The following is a 17,912-nucleotide window of genomic DNA, read 5'->3' as shown; positions in this document are numbered from 1 at the left end:
CCAGGTGATTCAGCGCTGAGGTCCTGAGTCATATTCAGATTAGGAAGTGACACATCAATGAATAACCTCCACGAAACAATTAGTTGGTCACCTGGTCAAGCTTCAGTAAACCTTTATGGTGAGACTTTCAGTACACTTGAGTGTCCTGACCTAACCTATGTCTCATCCTGCCATCTGCCATTGACCTTATCCTCTCTCACCTTCACACCCCCCATTACCAGGTTGATAGTATCTTTCTCTTCTACTTCCTATATCCTCATCCTTCCCCTCTAAGTATACAGGTGAGTGTTTATCATCGTCATCAAGGGTATTTTTATGATTTTTTTTTCGCTCCGTTAAGACGAACATGAAAACACTTTCCCCGGGTGACGTTCGGTATCTAGTCACCACCGCACCCTTGACCCGTCACATAAGTTCCTCCTCCAGACCCTCCGCCCTGATGCACTGACTTGTCCTTCTGACTCATGACACCTTCGTCTGCCTTTGGTCCTACACCGTCAAGATGGCAAACACCAACTCCATATTTGTTTCCCTGTTGGGCGCCTTTGTTTCCTCGTGTCAGTGTGGGGCAACTGTGAGTAGGGAAAATCTTTGCTGCCGATCACACAGATTTTAACTTCATGAAAAACAACAGCCATATTTTACCAATAAAACACAAACATCACCTTCACTCGATTACATTACCTGAACACCATTAAACTAATCTTTCCAGGTATTTTCCTTCTTCCACTAATGTCGGTCTCTTGTTCCTGCTAATGCCTACACGGTCCTGTAGTCACCTAAGCGTGTAAGTTGTCCCTCAGGTCCTCTCTCTCTCTCTCTCTATCTCCACCTGACCCTCCCTTCTTCTCCCCTAGGTGTCCCTTTTAACAGATAAGACAGCCCTAGAAACCGCCGGGGTGCTGGAGGCGAGATGTCCAGGTGAGAGGTGACTGGCAGGCTGAGCGAGGTGCCAAGCATGATTCATTCGACCTAGTTAACGTACCTGGACCAAGGACGCACCTGAACTCAACCTGACAACCACAAGTTATCATTACCACCATTACTTTTATTCAAGTACCACCACCATGACCTCCCTGACACCACCAGTATCAACAAGAACTCATAATGTGACCACTACCAACAGTCATCACCCCTGCCACCACCACCTATCATCACCCCTGCCAACGATCACCCCTGCCACCACCACCTACCATCACCCCTGCCACCACCTACCATGGGTTTAACACATCACCAGCTACCATCATGACCTGACCTTATTCGCAACCACCAAGATTACATCACCAACCCTATGACGACATAAGTAATAACATTAAGCAACAGTTAATCTACTTATGTTATGTTAGGTCAGGTTAGGTTAGAAGAGGTCAAACCTTCATCTAACACCGTGTACAAAAATTCTGCTGTTAAGTGTACACGGTAAATCACACAATACACCATTCACAAAAATAACCCGATGACGACACGGTAAGAATAGTGACCCCGTGTTGATGGTGTGTATAGGTGAAGCACTACACCAGTTCCTACAACACCTGTGGGACTCGGGCTGTTCCTGTGTGTGGTACGCCAGGTGTAAATATTCAGGGGTAATCGTGGGAGGGGGAGGTAAGACTGATGGTCAAGCTCATTCTATGATAAACTGGTCCATTAAATAGGAGTAATACCCTCCACAACCCTCCTGACGCCCCTCCCAATGACCTGCCTAACAACATCCCTCCCTCCCTCCCTCCCTCCTTCCTTCCTTCCTCCCTCTTCCACAAAATTCACTCCCTCTCCACTTCGATTCCCCCCCTCCCCCCACCATGACCCCAGTGGACCTGCCTACTCCGACGACCCTGTGTGTTATGCAATGAAGCCAGGGGCATCAAGGGGTCACCCACCGAATCAACAGTCACGATTTAATGTGTTGCAGAACTAGTGGCCATCTGGGCTACCGGTAAAAAGCTTAACCCACTACCAGTTCTTATTTCAAAACACAAGAGTTAATGGAGTCTACTGACCCCTGGTGTAAGGGGTCCACCTCTGAGCTGGATAACATAGCCTGGGGTTACCAAATACAATATCAAACATGGTGGCCCTGTAGTAAAGGGATTAAACCCATAACTGAGGACTGGACACATTTAACTATCATCAAATCCAATGTAACTTCAATACACTCTAAATAACCAATCACGTGTTGGACAGTAGTTAAAAGTAAGCGTGTCTGATTGGTCCTCACATCTTGTTATGGGTAAGAATTTGACCCACGATTGTCTAAGAGAATAAGGAGTTGTATGCTCACACTTTCTGGCCTTAGTTCAACCCCGGAGGTCCTCAGGAGAATAGTTCAGTCGACCATTAGCGTCCACCATGATGGGGCGTCTTTCCAACCAGGCGACCATATGAGGGAGTCCAGGCCGGCTTACTAAGTGCCCAGTGACGAGTAAGGTGTGCCACTCCCTCACCTGCCCCGCCCTCACTCACCTGTGTTTACCTGTATCTCCTACTAGGTACAAGTGTCCTCTGTAGTGTGGGGTGTTCTCCAGGTGTACTCATGTCTCCTGGTGTAACTATGTCTTTATGTCTCCAAGTTTAACAATGTCTCCAGGTGCAGGCAGCATCAAGGTCGTGCCCCGCGTCCTCCAACAACTAAAACGTCTCCAAGGCCAAGGATGGGTACATGTGAGTCTCCACCTCAACATGCTAATAAGAAGGAGACCACCTGGAGATCTTTCAACCACCACTACCACCTGCTTCACCCATCCCCATGAGTCAGACATCCTGAGTCACCCAACCCTTCCGGAGTTTTATGAATCACCCCCATGAGCTTCAATCACCCCATATACTCACTCACCCATTCATTCATTCTCACTCATTTAACCTCATTCTGTTTACCTACCCCAGTAACCCCATCAGCCCCCTCCCATTCACTCTAAGCCAGTCAATATTAATTTCCTGTCTCTCTCTTCCCTCCATTCCTCTGAGTCTGTATTCTCTCCTCTCTCCCTCCGTCAGGTTGAGTCACTTGGGCGAGTCACTTCCGCCGGTGGTTTCCCTTTTAAGTTTAGTCACCAGGCAGCGTTAGTCACGTCTCCATAGTAGTAGACAAGGTATACTACACGTTACCGTAATTTGAGTCGTTTTTTCATCCATCAATCTTCCATAATATGACTAAGCATTATCATATTTCGATCAATCGTCCGTATTTCATCAATCTCCACTCCGTAATACCGTCATTTGAGTCAATAGGCATGCAATACGTATATGTAATCAGCCGTACGTAGTTAAATCCGTGCAAGACGTAGCAACAATCACCCGTACGTAGTTAAACCCGTGCAACGAGCAGAGCCATACCCCTTGAGCCATGCAACATGTAGTAATGACCCCAGAGAGCCATGCAACACACAGCAATGACCATCATAGGAAGGAGGGGGGAGGGGCAGGGGAGGGGCAGGGGGAGGGGGTATCTCGGGTAACGGGTCTTGGGGCACAAAAAACAACACTGGCACCTCCATCATCCCCCGCCCACGCCCGCTCAGGTCACCCACGCCCACACACACACACACAGACACACATACCAGCTTGGGTCACACACACACACATCCTGTTATTTCCAGTTGAGACACCCACACTAACACACCCAAACCACACCCGCCCAAGTCATCCACGCCCATAAGTTCCACAACCCTACACCCCCCAACCCCACCCCCACCTCCTCCAACCCTACCCCCCACCTCCTCCAACCCTACACCCCCCACCTCCTCCAACCCTATCCCCTCCTCCAAATCCTAGAGACTCCTTCAAAACATGACATATGATCCGCCTTAATTAGAGACAAACATGGTATTACGAATATGAGTGACAGTCAAGTCTCCTCTCTCTCTCTCTCTCTCTCTCTCTCTCTCTCTCCAACATAGCTTCACTTCCACCTCTTTACCTTCGTCACAGACCATCATGATACTACACAACCCTTTCACACACACACACACACACACAACACACACACACACACACACACACACACACACGGCACATTATTGTCTATACCTGGTCGTGAGAGGCAGGTATGTATGTATGTATGTATGTATGTATGTATGTATGTATGTATGTATGTATGTATATGTATGTGTGTGTGTGTACTGGCATTGTAGACAAGTGTAAGGTTAGATGGGTAAGGCTAACGAGGCCATTTAAACCAAGAGGCAGTTAAGAGGAGTATCGGACAGGAGAGGAAGTATTTGGACAGGAGAGGAAGTACGGACAGGAGAGGAGTACGGACAGGAGAGGAAGTATCGACAGGAGAGGAAGTATCTGAGCAGGGGAGGAAGTATCGACAGGAGAGAGGAAGTATCGGACAGGAGAGGAAGTATCGGACAGGGAGGAAGTATCGGACAGGAGAGGAAGCAGGACAGGAGAAGTATCGGACAGGAGAGGAAGTATCGGACAGGAGAGGAATCAAAGTAAAGAGGAAGTGTTGTGTTCTCAGCCAAGTCATGCTTAAGGAGCACAATAATTACATATCATTAGCATCGGACAATAACCACCCCTTAATGACCTCCGTAAACCTAACCTAACCTAATATAACCACCCCTTTAATGACCTCCGTAAACTTAACCTAACCACCTTAATTACTCCCCATAAACCTAACATAATCTAACCACCCTTAATTACCCCCATAAACCTAACCTAACCACTCCTAAATTACCCCCATAAACCAACCTAACCACTCCTAATTACCCCCATAATCCTAACCTAACCACCCTTAATTACCCCCATAAACCTAACCTAATCTAACCACTCCTTAATTACCCCCATAAACCTAACCTAAACTAACCAAGCCAAACCAAACCTAACCACCCCTTAATTACCCCCGTAAACCTAACCTAACCACACCTTAATTACTCCCTAAACCTAACCTAACCTTAATTACCTCTTAAGGCTTTTATAACAACGGTGATGAGTCATTAAGGTCAACAGTATACGGTATTATGTTTACTCAGTAATGCATGAGTCTTGTACGGCTCTGTGTTTGTCTTTTAGAAGCATTCAAGAAGGTTTCCCTATTGTGAGACTTGACTGCTTGAGACCCCCATCTCTCACTTCTCCCTCCTCTCAACCCCCTCTCACATCCCTCTCACTGCCGCTGTACAGTTTTCCGCTCCTGAGTGTTTGCTGAGTGAAAGCATTCGGCAAGCAATTCTGAATACTGATGTTTGATATTATGTGTGTGTGTGTGTGTGTGTGTGTGTGTGTGTGTGTGTGTGTGTGTGTGTGTGTGTGTGTTTTATTGTCAAGATTGCGGTTGGTTATACCAATGAACCTTTAACCAATGCCTGATCTAGAAACTTCACCGAACACAAGTCGGAAATAAAATCATTCCACAATAACACGACCCTGAATGTTTCCCTCGTGGGAAGTTTCCTGGTGGTGTGTGTGTGTGTGTGTGTGTGAGAGAGAGTAAATGGGAAAATGCTCAATTGTGTCTGGGGAAATCACCTTCATTGAACAGGGAAAATACGGATATGGTGAAGGGCTTTGGGGCAGCTGGTTGGTGTGTGTGTGTGTGATACTGTTATCACCACCATTATCAATACTACCACCATCATTATCACCACTACAACAATTCAACCATTATCAATACCACCACCACCACCACCACTACCATACAAGACAAGTAGACGGACGAGAGTAAACAGACACACTGACGAAGCTGTCTTAGAGTGTCTGTCAGTACCCAGCTGTTGAGAGATTAGATAAAAGTGGAGCTGTTCAGACGATGCCGAGAGAAGAGTTAACACAGCATCAGTAGTAGTGGTAGTAGTAGTAGTAGTAGTAGAAGTAGTAGTAGTAGTAGTAGTAGTAGTAGTGGTCAAAGGAGATTGCTGACTCTGAACATCAAAATTCACTTAAGCTCACGGCAGCCCTCACTGACCACATAATAGCCCAGAATGCAACAGAAGTGGACACCAGCGAAGTTAATAAGATCCGTAGTTCCATTACAACAGATCGGCAGCACTGCCAAAATGACATGTTGCAGCAACTATTGCTGCAGGTTCCAGAAAATTTGACAAAAAAGTAGCTATAGCGCAGGAGGTGGGCGCCTCGAACTGGTTAACTACGTTACCGATAAGGGCAAATGGTTTCAGCCTTAACAAACAAGAATTTACAGATGCCATTGCTCTAAGGTACGGTTGGCCAGTAGATGGTTTGCCCTCCCAATGCGTGTGTGGCTCTTCCTATGATGGCGATCACGCCATGGTCTGCAAGAAGGGGGGCTTCATATGCATGAGGCATGACGAGGTAAGGGATCTCACAGCAAATATGTTGAAGGAAATCTGCCGGGACGTCATGGTAGAACCGACCCTCCTTCCACTGGATGGCGAGATCTTCCAACACAGGACTTCAAACACATCTAACGAAGCCCGTGTGGACGTCAGTGCTCGAGGATTCTGGACGCGGGGACAGCGAGCTTTCTTCGACATCAGGATTTTTGATCCCATGGCCGTTTGTCACCGTAACCTAGCTCTCGATGCTGCGCATAGGAGGAACGAGAACGACAAGAGAAGGGCATATGGGGAGAGAATTCAAAATGTAGATCAAGGCAGCTTCACTCCTCTAGTGTTCACAACCTCTGGTGGGATGGGCCCAAGTGCAAGATGTTTCTATGCCAGACTCGCGGAGCTGATCTCCGAACAGAAGCAGCAGCCCAGAAGTTATGTTACAGCCTGGATGAGATGTCGACTGTCCTTCTCTCTCCTTCGGTCGGCTTTGCTCTGCCTCAGGGGAACGAGAGCTTCTGCCCCTACTCCGACAACTGCTGCAGATATTGACTATGAGGCTACAGTCACTGAATGCCGCATAGATCTGCGGCTCAACTAATTTAACACAGATAGGATAGCTTCTTATGTATTAGGATATTTAATATTAAGGTAAATAAATGGTGGCGAAGGTGTGGCTATTGGGGGAGGCTGGAGGCCATATTAAAAAAAAGTAGTAGTAGTAGTAGCCTACATAAGTCACAGCAGCTTTGAAAACATCATCAGTGGCGACTTGCTGATATAAACACAACAAAAACAATAACAGCTACAACAGAAACAATAACAGCTACAACAGAAACAATAACAGCTACAACCGAAACAATAACAGCTACAACAGAAACAATAACAGCTACAACAGAAACAATAACAGCTACAACATAAACAATAACAGATACAACAAAACAATAACAGCTACAACAGAAACAATAACAGCTACAGAAACAATAACAGCTACAACAGAAACAATAAGCTACAGCAGAACTTACAACGTAAACAATAACAGCTACAACATAAACAATAACAGCTACAACACAAACAATAACAGCTACAACAAAACTAACAATAACACAAACAATCAAAACAGCATAACAAAACAATAACAGTCACAACATAAACAATAACAGCTACAACATAAACAATAACGGCTACAACATAAACAATAACAGCTACAACATAAACAATAACAGTACATATAAACAATAACAGCTACAACAAACTAACAACAACGAGGCAATAACATCTAACGACAATAACAACATAAACAATAACAGCTACAACATAAACAATAACAGCTACAACATAAACAATAACAGCTACAACATAAACAATAACAGCTACAACATAAACAATAACAACTACAACACAAACAATAACAGCTCACAACACGCCAAAAACAATAACAGCTACAACACAAACAATAACATAGCACAAACAATAACAGCTACAACACAAACAATAGCAAACACCCAACCAGAAACAATAACATCTACAACAGAAAACAATACAACACAAGCAATAACAAACAAAGCAATAACAGCTACAACACAAACAATAACAGCTACAACAGAAACAATAACAGCTACAACAACAATCTAACAACTACAACCAAACAATATGGCTACAACAGAAACAATAACACTACACAAACAATAACAGCTACAACAGAACAATAACAGCTACCACAAACAATAACAGCTACAACAGCAACAACAGCTACAGCAATAACAGCTACAACAGAAACAATAACATCTACAACAGAAACAATAACAGCTACAACAAACAATAACATCTAACAGAAACAGCACAGCTACAACAACTAACATTAACAGCGACAAATAACAGCTACAACAGAAACAATAACAGCTACAACAGAAACAATAACAGCTACAACAGAAACAATAACAGCTACAACAGAAACAATAACAGCTACAACAGAAACAATAACAACTACAACATAAACAGTAACAGCTATAGTGACTGAGGGAGAAAGCTACTGACTGAAGGGGAGAAAGGATGGGGGGGGGATCAGCTCGTCATTATTGATACATTTTTTGCGTTCGTATGACTACCTGAGAAAGTCGACGAGTTTCCCACAGCCAGCGTCTGGAGTGCCAAGTCACCTCCCACACACACGCCAACATGGACCATTCTCCCATTGATATCATCGCCTCTCAACCACTCGTATTAAATGAACGGATAGAAAAAAAATTAAGTGGTTCGTCTCATCACATTATCTCAGGGGTTAATGATGTCGTACAGGTGTTAATAATGACCCAAGTGCAAACACAACACAAATGTCAGAGGGAATTAATCTACCTAGATGGTGTTATTGCCTCAGAGCTTTCTTTAACCCGAGTCTCCTGCCCTCTCCCACGCTACTTGAAAGAGGGCAGGCAGGCAGGTAGGTACGTAGGTAGGTTGGTTGGTTGGCAAGCAAGCACCTGAGGCTGAGCAAGCATGAAGCTGACGTTACAACACATCTGGTGACGACAGCACTTGTAGTTCACCTCATGACAAGTATCAAGGTGAACCCACACACACACACACACACACAGAGCTAATTACTTTACCTTGTTGGTCGTAGGGTGGTTAACCCCAGACACTGTAGCAGGAATATTGATTTGATGATACTTTCGATGGACGATGTACGAATTATACTCATACACGAGAGTAACATGAGTGGATGTTTTGTTCATACACGGATCACACGCTCACACGAGGTTCTACTGGCGTACTTCTTAATTCCCGATGGAGAACTGAAGGAGGTGTAAGTAGAGGTCGACCAGTCCTAAAATATCTCTCTACAGGTCCTCAACACAACACCAGTAGTACACCTTGATGGTCCCTGGACGTGTCACTGGTAATAAGGCTCACCTACTGCCAGGACGTCTCACCTGTAACTGAGCCACAACTTCACCACCAACAGTTTGTAAAATCCGTCTTCCTGTCTGAGTGAGCCAAATTCACAGTACAGTAAGCGTTCAGTTCTGCGAATGTACCTGCAGAAGGATTAGTCAGGGCTATCCCATCCCTGGCAGTCAAGTGAGGGAGGGAGGGAGGGGGTGAGGGCGGGAAGGGGAAGAGGGGGGGGGGGCTCCTCAGTCTCGGTGCAAAGCGTGACGTCATAGTGTTCTGAGAAGCGGTCTCCTGGCATCACTGTCATATCCGGCCACAGGAACGCGACCTCTATCCGGCTACTCTCTCATTCTCATCTGAGGTCACTTAATCTTATCCATTATAAACTTTGATAACAATTTTCCTATTTTTTCTCTATTCTACAAAAAAAGTGAATAAACCTAAGCGTTTCTATTACGTCGTTGATGACGCGGCAGCATACATCAAGGTGGGCAGTTGGGGCCTCGGGAGATCTTCATTGACTAGGTATAAGACTGGACCTTGAGTGGCCTTCAGTCGGGAGTAATGTGTAAATGACTGTCCCTCCTCGTCTTTAATGGCGTAGTGGAGCCGAGATATGGCAGGCGTCCAGGAAAGGAGGGAGGGACGTGAAGGAGGTGGAGGAAGAGCCCAACATTACCATAAAAACGTCCTTAGCCTGAAGGAAATCTTACACATTCCCTCCTTCGCCTAAACATTGTCTTCGCTGTTTGTTTACTTCCCACACTGACAGTGGTAAGTTCCCTCAGTTTCCCCGAGTGATACCTAGAAGGATGACCAGCCCAAGGACCAGCCCTAGGACCAGCCCAAGGACCAGCTCACAACATTACCGACTGAGTGTTTGACGACAAAATACCTCCACTTACTTCACCTAAACACGAACCGGTTATAAGTATATTGACTTTAGGATTTCTTCAGAGGGTAAAACACAAATTTCAAAATCATTTTCACATTCCAGATCCTGTGTGAGAGATGGAAGTGGGAAATATTGTTAAGGAAATAAATCTTTTTATAGGTTAGTTTGGTTGATGACGTCCTCACTACTAAATGATTTAATTCTGGAACGTAATTTCAACATTCTGAATCCCCGCGTTGGTGGGGTAGAAGCGCTTGTCACTCCCACGAGACTAGATTCTTCATGATTGTCAATAGTTGATGCTGTGAGCGTGTGGACCACTGACCACACATACACACACCCTCCCACAAACACTCTGACCCCGTTGCCCGTATACACCTGGATTCCTTCTCACCCGGCGACCGAAAGAAAGTGAAAACTAAATTAATTCAGTCATTAAATCCTTTTACTTTTTAACGTGTTTAAACAGACGTCACCACCCACCCCTCGGGTACCACAGGACCAGCGGGGTATCTGGTGTTTACTGTCTTAACCTAACCCAACCTAACTTAACCTATCCTTGGGTAAAGCTTGGGTAAAAATCCATCAGGTAATTCCACAAAAAAATATCTTAAAAGCGAAAACTAAACACTACACCAACACAACCTTAATTATCACAACACCTCATCACAACACCTCATCACAACACAATCCAGATACACGGGGCATTCACCTTCCTTTATGCAGTCGGCGTGCGAGCTGGAATAAAAACCAGGATATCCTCAGGAAGTTGAAGACGCCTCACAAACACGCGCCGCCCAGATATCAAGGTCCCTCCAGCCCTCCATCTATACTCTGGAGGCAGCGACGCAGGACGAACACCCAGGTAATAAGGTCCCTCCCCCCCACCTGTTACCTAAAACCATATATCTGTCCAATACGGCTACACATCTGTCTCAAAGCCCCTCACTTGTCCCTAATACCCTGCACCTGTCCCTAATACCCCACACCTGCCCAATACCCCACACCTGTCCCTAATACCCCCTACATCTGTCCTTAATGCCCTACATACCTATCTCCCAAGACCCCACACCTGCCCCTAATACCCCACACCTGCCCAATACCCCACACCTGTCCCTAATACCCCCTACACCTGTCCCCACACCCCACACCTGTCCCACACTCTACACCTGTCCCTATGACCCCAACACCTGTCCCTAATACTCCACACCTGCTGTCCCTTTAAGACCCTCAAACACCTTGGTCCCCACACTCCCATTAATCCCTAATAATTCCCCACACCTGTCCCTAAGACCCCAAATACCACCTGTCCCTAATAATTCCCACACCTGTCCTTGGCTACCCCACACCTGTCCCACACCCCAACACCTGTCCCAATACCCTACACCTGTCCCTAATACCCCTACACCTGTCCTCCACTACCCCACACCTGTCCCTGCATACCCCCACAACTGCCCCACACCCCACACCTGCCCAATACCCCACACCTGTCCCTAATACCCCCTACACCTTAATACCCTACACACTTATCTCCCAAGACCCCACACCTGTTCCTACTCACCAACACACCTGTCTACTGGAAACAACTCGTCCATGATCTCCCCAAAACACCTGATTAATAATTTCCTTCTGTTCTACTCTCAGTATTTCCCTTCCTCTCCCACCCCTTCCCCCTCCCCTCCCCCAGCTAATCTCTGTCCCCTGATGATGAAGAAGAATAAAGAAAACTCCTTAACACGTCACACAGTCATGACAAGACATCAATTCAATACCCCGCCATTTCCTGCGCCTATGAGGGAGGAGTCAGGCAGATGCAGCTGTTGTTGTTATTACCTTAGTGAACAATGAGAGCGGTTAGCGAAAAATCTGAGGAGGAAATTAGTTAAACACAAAGGAAGATTTTGGGTATGCTGATGATATAATGAAGATAAATATGAATAAGTAGGTAAATAAAAAAATAAACAAACACACAACTAAAAAAAATAAAAAAAAATAATGAAAATAAAACGTCAATTAACGGTAGGATGACGTCACTAACAGGAACATAAACAGAATGAAGAGTATAAGTAATTCACCACAACAGAGAAACAGATGGAATTACATAACCCAACAGATGTGTCATGTTATGTTATTTGAATGGCGGCAATAATGTATTTATTTCCGGTCTGTTAACGGCTTGTGAGATGCAACCTGATAATGCGCACACACACACACAAACACACGCAGGCCCAGAATCGTGCACGCGAGTAAGTTTGTTGGTGGACGACACACGCACTCAACCACCTACTCCACCACCACACTCCACTTCATCCCACTCCGCCACACATCTCTCCACCACCTACACATCCCTCCACACTCCCTTCATAGTACATACACCCTTCCACATCCCTCCTCCACCCCTTCAGAGTCCACACCCTCCCATTCCACAACCACACCATCCACCCACTCCCCCCCCCCTCCCTCCCCTCACACCGACACCAAAGAAAATGTACCACGAACGTTAATGAGAGACTATAACAAATGCTCAAGTTACTGTTTGTAGAAAGTGGGAAGGAAGGAATGGAGTTAGAGAGGGAGGAATGAAGGAAGGGGGGGAGGAATGAATGAAGGAAGGGAGGGAAGAAGGAATGAAGGAAAGTATGAAGGAAGGAAGGAAGGACGTCCCTAACTCACTTGGTCAATATTTAATCAATGATAGCAGTGGGTTAGTCTCTATACGTCCCCTCCCTTGGTGTCCCTCCCTTAATTAGACAGTGTCCCTCCCATGTCCCTCCCTTAGTGTGGTAGTGTCCCTCCCTTAGTGTGGTAGTGTCCCTCCCATGTCCCTCCCTTAGTGTGGTAGTGTCCCTCCCATGTCCTTACCCACTTGGGTCTCAAGAATAACCAAGTCCACCCATTCACACCCACGTCTTGTTGCTGCCCCTTGTAAACACGCCCATGTTTAATGTACGTGTGTGTGTATGTGTGTGTGTGTGTGTGTGTGTGTGTGTGTGTGCGATATATATAACCTACCACCTGCATAGCCAAACAAGAGCCTACTACCTCGACCCCTAACATGTAGAGCTACGACGCGCAAAATACAAAAGCAAAACCTTATCTCCCATTACTAAGAATTCACAATTTACGACGGCCGGGGAAATTGGGTTAAGCTTGTGAAATATACCTGAGTTTGACATCATCTTACCTCCTCCCCCTCATTACCTAAAGTAAATTACCTGCAATGGGAAGTAATTAGGAAATGTGTGGAGACTGTAGCTTCCGTGACCTAGCAAGGTGAAGGTCGAGAGAGAGAGAGAGAGAGAGAGAGAGAGAGAGAGAGAGAGAGGGGGGAAGAAGACAAGGCAGCAGGAGGGAGGGAAGAAGGGGGAAGAGAGACAGGGAGGATGACCAAAAATAACCCACACCAATACCTCAATCTCTCCCTCCTTCTCCCTACCTAAACCACCCACCAACTCTGGCATCACTGCACCAATTACCCAACACTGCCACACAAACTATAGCCATTATGTCCCGTGGTGGATTATATTCGGGCGATCCACAGGTGATTCTTAACGTCTTGATTCAGGTATGTTGATTAATTCATTACAAACCTGTGTTAATTATCTTCAGGTATAACGAAAGACTTTTATTTAGGCTTGTTATTTTTGTCTAGACTTACGAGAGGAGTTTAGGGTGTAAGAGAGAGATAAATAATAGAGAAGAAGAAAAAGAAGGAATTGAGGAAGAAAGATAAGAATTAAAGAAAAGAGAAAAGGAATTGAGAAAGAAAGATAAGAATTGAAGAAGAATGAGAAAGAATTATTAGCTGCGCCGTGATCACAGGTCGCCCCATCAGTGTCACGATATAACCATTAAAACACGCGAGGTCGGGAGGTCCTGCAGAAGTATTGACGTAATCCTTAAAGGAGCGTCTCAGGTCCCACCACAGGAAAGTGTATCGGTCAAGGTCCTTCCTGGATTCACTCAAGGACCTTCCACCCCCTCCTAAGGTCAGGGTCTGGCTGGTTATTTATAGGAGTGTCCTGATGCACCTCAGGGTATCATGCAAGGTCCTCACTGCTCGACGCTCTGGAACCCTTGCCACTTGGGGCTAGGCGGTGTAACTGGTCAGTGAACTCTCAAACTACCTCAACCACGGGTATTGTACAGGGTCTTCCAGTCGAGACAACCCGGGACCAGCCCTCCATAGGTCTGGTTGGCCTTTACTGGAGCGCCCAAGCACGGTGGTCTCGGCTGAGCTGGGCCACCTGGGATCTTACCTTCAAGTTCAGGGATTGGCAAGATTGTCCTACTGGATCACCGAGAGACCGCGTTACCTAACCACCCGGGTCAAGGTCTGCTGGCCTGGGTCATAAGAGTCACGTCTCGTGGTCACAGAGGCACCTGAAGCTAAGCCTCATTAAGGTGTGGGGGGGGGGGAGGAGGCGCCAGTGACTCGCCTCACGCCACCATAATCTGACTCACTGCTGGGTAGGAACGCTGACACCTGGTACACCACAATACTGCGTTACCATCATCTAGATTCTAACAACTTGTGATCACATTACGACATAAACATCAATAAACATATAACGCTACACAACGCCCTCTCTCGTTCTACCAGCACATTACCTAAGCAGGAACACAGTAGTAGTAGTAGTAACGTTGTTTGTGTAGTAGTAGGAGGAGAAGCAGCGGCAACAGCTTTGGGCCAGGCTTGTCACGGGGTCACGGAAGCTTAGCTACGGCTGCGTACCGCACCCGCAACTCTGGGTCCTGATGCATGCGACTAGGACAAGAACAGTGTAATTGGCGGCACGCGAACTAGTCACCACACAAACCAACTTATGAGCGTAATGAGCTGATGCTACGATGTTTTTCCTATTTACCAGAAACTTTCCTGAGTTTGTTGTGATGTTGATGATCCCGCCAGTGCCAGAATCAGGAGCAACACACACACACACTTACAATAACTATTAACCATCATAAATCATACTAGTATCTTGATTCGTGACCCCCGATACACCAGGCGAGGTCACGCGAAGTCACACCAACACACACGATGACACACAACAACAAAAACATTCAACAACAACAACACCCCAAGTCAAACAAAAACAAAACTATCATTCAAAACCCAGAACACAATTTATTTCTTCTACGGAATTGAAAGTAAAAATAAGACAACACTTTCTTCCTCCCTGTGTCTCTCTTTCTGTCTGTGTCTGTCTCTCCCTGTCTATCTGTCTCTGTCTCTCCCTGTCTATCTGTCTCTGTCTGTCTTCCTTGCCCACCAATTTTGTGTCGTTTCCCTAATACACTAATCAGATGGCTCCTCACGTCTCCAGTCCAGTTTAGTTTAGGTTAGGTTAGGTTAGGTTAGGTTAGGTTAGGTTAGGTTAATCCTTCAGTGAAATAAGCTGAGGTCTAGATTCTTCAGGAGATCCGAATCCACAAGTAAACAAATAAAATTAATGTGTTCTCACGTCTTCAATCTGGGGTAAGAATCACATTGGGTAAACCTGTGAACCTCGAGGCCAGGGCGTGAGCTAGAGAGAGAGGACCAGCACCCGGAAACTCGCTCCCGTGCACAAATATGTCCCGTTGTAACCATTACTCACCTGGCCCTAGGGTAATCAATACACACACACACACACAGACACACACACACACACACACACACACACACACACACACACACACACACACACACCTGGATTACATTTACCACAGTATGATTTTCTGACAACATGCAACAAGGTCCTTGAAAACAATATGATGAAGCAACACACAAAGCAAGGAGTAATATGTAACTAATTACCTGTCCAGTATGGAACTCACGCAGAGGGCAAGATCAGGTGTTGTGCATGACAGTCTGACGGGTGGAAAGGTTAGGGGGAGGGGAGGAGTGGAGGGGGAGGAGGGAGGGGGAAAGTGGTGATATGAGTGAGGAGAAGGTAGTGTGAGGAGGAGAGATGGGCAATATGAGAGGAGACGGGTAGTATGAAGGGAAGGGAGGACGGGATGGGGGGAGACGGGATGTAGGGATGGGGGAGGATGGGATGGGGGAGGACGGGGATGGGGGAGGAAGGGGATGGGGGAGGACGGATGGGGAGGACGGGGATGGGGGAGAAGGGATGGGGAAGGAAGGGGATGGGGGAGGAAGGGGGTGAGGGGAGGGAATCATGACTGTACCACATTCGTCCCATTTGCTCATGTATAATCAATCTTGTTCACTGTGGCTGCCCGTCCACCTCAACACCCCTTACCCCTTCCCCTCTTCTCCCCCCACACACTCTCTCTTTCCTCCTCCTTGTACCAACCCTTTCACCTTTTCTCACGCCCACACGCCCACACACACCCTCACGCGCACTCTCTCTTTCCTCCTCCTTGTACCAGCCCTTTCACCTTTTCTCACGCCCACACGCCCACACACACCCTCACGCGCACTCTCTCTTTCTCTCTCCTCATCCTTCCAATTCTCTCACTCGCTCATTCCTCCTCCTCCTCCTCCTCTGTTCCCTAGTGTCCTCCTCCACAATCCTTAGTCTCTCCCTCAATCGTTACACCTTGCCTCCCCAATCCGCCTCCCTCACCTGTCGGATATCCACACAAAGACCCACCACACAGTTCCAGTTACACCCCACTACTCTATCCATCTACCCACACAATCCACATATACCTATAACACTCATTCACTTACCTCTATCTTCATTATAAACTCGTAAGGTAAAATAACTTTATGAAGGGCCAACAAACCTATTATAAAAATACTCAAACATATTTATTTTCTTTTATAAATTAGTAATATATAAATTCCCCCTTTTTAAGACATCTACTTATAAACGTATCTATATTAACATAACCCGGAAGATATTAACATTAATATCAAACACCTTCCTTCACTAACACAACCCGGAAGAAAGTAATGTTTATATTATTGGTCAACATTTCAAGACGTTCCGTGTATGGCGGCGTCAACTCACGCCACCAACGTCCGGTAAAAATAATGTAATGGAACACGAGAACCAACACGGAACGTATAATGACCAAACAATCCTTCATAATTCTGCAACTTGGGAGTGACTTGAGGACCCACCCGGAGGTAGTACGCTGTAGTTGGGGGTGGAAAAGGGTGGGTGTTGTATCGACCACTGTTCTGAGGGGAGGGAGGGGAGGGGAGGAGCAGAACGACGGGTGACTCTTGCACGCTAACTCCCCTTCCCTTCCCCTCCTCCCCACCCTTCCCCTCCTCCCCACCCCTCCCCAACATTGTCGTTATTACAGGTATTGTCACAGTCCTTGATACCAGTAACTCCCAGCGACCATGTCAACACGGAAACCTCCCTCAAATATATATATATATCTCACCGACTCGACCACACAAATTACCGTCCACTGTTATTGTAGACACTGTCGCGCTTCGTAAACCATTCTCTATGTCCCCCCCTTTCACTACCACTACACATGTATCTACCATTACTACCATCACACCAGTCTACCATCCTTACCATCACCACTAGCCACCATTACTCCCTACAACACCACCACCTTCCTAACCACAGTCCAACCCAACAACCCCTCACCCCCATTACAACCTGGCAACTCATTCAACCAATCGATCCATCACCACCAAGACACAACCCTTCGCCCCCCACCCTACACAACCTCCCCCTTCCTCCTCCCTTCACAAACCCCTTCCTCCTACCCCCTCCCTTCACAAACCCCTCCCCCCTTATGTACTCCGTGACGTAAACCATTAACTAACCTTCCCTTTATCACCCCTCCAGGTAAATCAAGACTCAGGTGGGGAGGAACTGGTCGAGATACTACGTGGTGATTACTTACCTTGATAATTATTACCTGTCCCCCCCCCCACCCTCTCA

The 17,912-nt window shown here is 46.4% G+C and overlaps 1 protein-coding gene across 1 annotated transcript in view; it reads right to left on the bottom strand.

The window, feature by feature from the left end:
* LOC121858261 overlaps positions 1-17,912 on the bottom strand; it is an 86,777-nt gene that overhangs the window by 59,397 nt on the left and 9,468 nt on the right. The window lies entirely within an intron of this gene.

This window comes from Homarus americanus, unplaced genomic scaffold, assembly GCF_018991925.1.
Source record: "Homarus americanus isolate GMGI-L3 unplaced genomic scaffold, GMGI_Hamer_2.0 scaffold57980, whole genome shotgun sequence".
Taxonomy (NCBI): Eukaryota; Metazoa; Arthropoda; class Malacostraca; order Decapoda; family Nephropidae; genus Homarus; species Homarus americanus.
The sequence above is the reverse complement of the archived record's forward strand: the minus strand, read 5'-3'. Positions and strand labels throughout refer to the sequence as shown.